Raw genomic sequence first — 2,461 nt, 5'->3', positions numbered from 1 at the left:
TATTATGTCATCTTTTAAATGTAGTATCTTATAAAAGGCTATAATCTTTTTAAAGGGAGTGTCTCTTTCTCCTAATCTGCCATAAGGAGTTGGGGTCCGATATTTGCAAATATCTTAATTAAATAAAGCCTTCTACGGATCCTGGTTGTCACAGTCTGTTATTTATTGTTTTATACAAATCTCTCATACCTGTATATACAGGTAGTCCTCAATTCACGACCACAATAGAGCCCAAAATTTATGTTGCTAAGTGAGAAATTAGTTAAGCAAGTTTTACCCCGTTTTACGACTTTTCTTGCCACAGTTGTTAAGTGGATCACTGCCAGAGGTGGTATATTCAGCGGGTTCTGACCAGTTCTGGAGAAGCGGTAGCGGAAATTTTGAGCATTTTGGAGAACCGGCAAATCCCACCTCTGACTGGAGATTTTACAGTCTCCTTCCCCTGCCACGCCCACCAAGCCACGCCCACAGAACCGGTAGTAAAAAAAAATATTGAATCCCTGCTACGGTTATAAATGTGAGTCCGCTGTCAGGCATCTGATTGTAAATCACGTGACTGTGGGGATGCTGAAACAGTCCTAAGTATGAACAAATAGTCCTGTTTTCAACTCAGAAAACATTTCTATGCCCGTTTTATAGTTTGTCAACAGAAAGGTGTGGTTGGGGAGGAGTTTAAAAAAGCAGTGCAGCTGTTTGGAACTGAAAGTGCATTCCATTCATATCTTGCAAAGATTATAACTAAGCTACCGGAATTTCTGCTGCACAAATCTCTAATTGGAGAACATGATTGATGACTCTTTGGCTATGGATGTGTTTTGTTGGAGAATATGAATTATGATACACCCAGAGGGGTGGGGGAAAACCAGGGTCAAGGGTGACAGTGAATTACATGTCTCAGAGTTGGTTACACGTGTCATGCCGACATGTTAACTCTTAATAAATCCTCTGGAGGTTTTGAAGCTTGCCTCGAAGGTCATGATTTAATTAGGGCCACTGCCGGAATCTTAACACCTAACTCCCTTTTTTCAGTGCCGTTGTACGGTCATTAAAAGAACCGTTGTACGTTGAGGACTGCCTGAACATTGTAGATCAGAGAGGGAGCATTTTTTTCTGGGTTAGGAAGAATGAAAGATCAACACCATCATGCATCATTCAGCTTGGTCATGTTTATTACGTAAGATGGATCCAGATGAAGAAATCGTCCCAGGACGGAAAGCAGACAGTTTGGGGGAGCCGGAGCTCTACTGCTCAACCACCCCAACATTTGGCTACTTAAAAGTCATCATCCATTATTGGTTGTACATTCAACATAACAACAGACACAAGTGGCACAGAAGGGGCTGCCCAGGGCTTTTAATTTGGTTTCCATGAAAGAGATCGGATCGGCTGTCTGCAGCAGCTGGATGCATCTATCCGTCCTCTATCCTGCCCTTTCCATGGGTAGAAAAAAAAAATATTTAGGAAAGAGAAATACTCTCTGTTTCCCCAGCAGGCTGGAGGGCCAAATAGGCAAAGTGTAACACGGGGATGAACACAAGGGGTGGAGTGGAAGGAGGGGTCCCACAGCCACATTCAAAAATTCAATCCCAGTAGAAAGAAAAACCACAGAATTTAATGTTGCCAAAATAAGCCTCATTTTTTTTTGGGGGGGGGGTGTATATTCCAAAGCTGAACCTCTTTTTAAAGATCCATTATTCCCACACGTAAGTTTGAGTTGTAGGCCCAAAAACAATAACAGATAACAGATCATCAGAGTTGGAAGGGACCTTGTTGGTCATCTAGTCCAACCCCCCCGCCCAAGCAGGAGACCCTACACCATTTCTGACAGATGGGAGTCCAATCTCTTCTTGAAAGTCTCAAGTGATGGCACCCCCCCAAAAGTGAACCCAGTTTGGGATGAAGCTTAAACCGGCCTGACACATGCAGAGATTCAACCCATTTCAACACGTGCAAAGAGAGTCAACCCATTTCAATCCAGATTTGTAAGTTGTTTCCAGTTGCTATCTCTTCTCACTCTTTTCCCTCCTGCTCATCTCCAGAAGTTGCCCAAGGTCTCAAATCTGATTTTGTCGGCTCCAAATAGTTGATCTTGCAAGAAAGCATCTCATCCACAAGTGGATCTCCAAGTCTCCTCTTCTATCGTTCTATAAAAGGATGAGATCCAAGCTGGCCACCCGTTAACGATTTATGATGATTTTTTCGGTTCCGAGAGGCTGGATTAGAAGTGGGAAGACCCGAGTTCAAATCCCCCCCCTTGGCACCCCAAGGTTCAGGAGGCCGAGTTTGGCCAGGCGCTTCTCTCTCCACCCAGCCTACCTCACAGAGTTGTTGTGGGGGGGGGGGGGAAGAGAGGAAAAAGCAAATGTATGCTGCTTTGAGCCCCGGTAGAAAAGTTAGACTATACATCAAATCAATAAATATAAGTTTTAAAACTTTTCTTTAAGGGGGAATACAGGCCTTT

At 43.6% G+C, this 2,461-nt stretch overlaps 1 long non-coding RNA gene across 1 annotated transcript; it reads right to left on the bottom strand.

Annotated features, from left to right (window-relative positions):
* Positions 1–1,146: 1,146 nt before the first annotated feature.
* On the bottom strand, positions 1,147–1,936 carry LOC148133548 (uncharacterized). Its single transcript, XR_015747452.1, has 2 exons — positions 1,524–1,936; positions 1,147–1,418 (listed from the first exon to the last, which is right to left on the bottom strand). It is a non-coding gene; the product is annotated as an uncharacterized LOC148133548 (long non-coding RNA).
* Positions 1,937–2,461: the final 525 nt, after the last annotated feature.

Source organism: Notechis scutatus, chromosome 1 (genome assembly GCF_049901735.1).
Source record: "Notechis scutatus isolate UNSWTSFEM ecotype Mainland chromosome 1, rNotScu1.2, whole genome shotgun sequence".
NCBI lineage: Eukaryota > Metazoa > Chordata > Lepidosauria > Squamata > Elapidae > Notechis > Notechis scutatus.
This window is presented reverse-complemented; position numbering and strand designations above follow the sequence as displayed.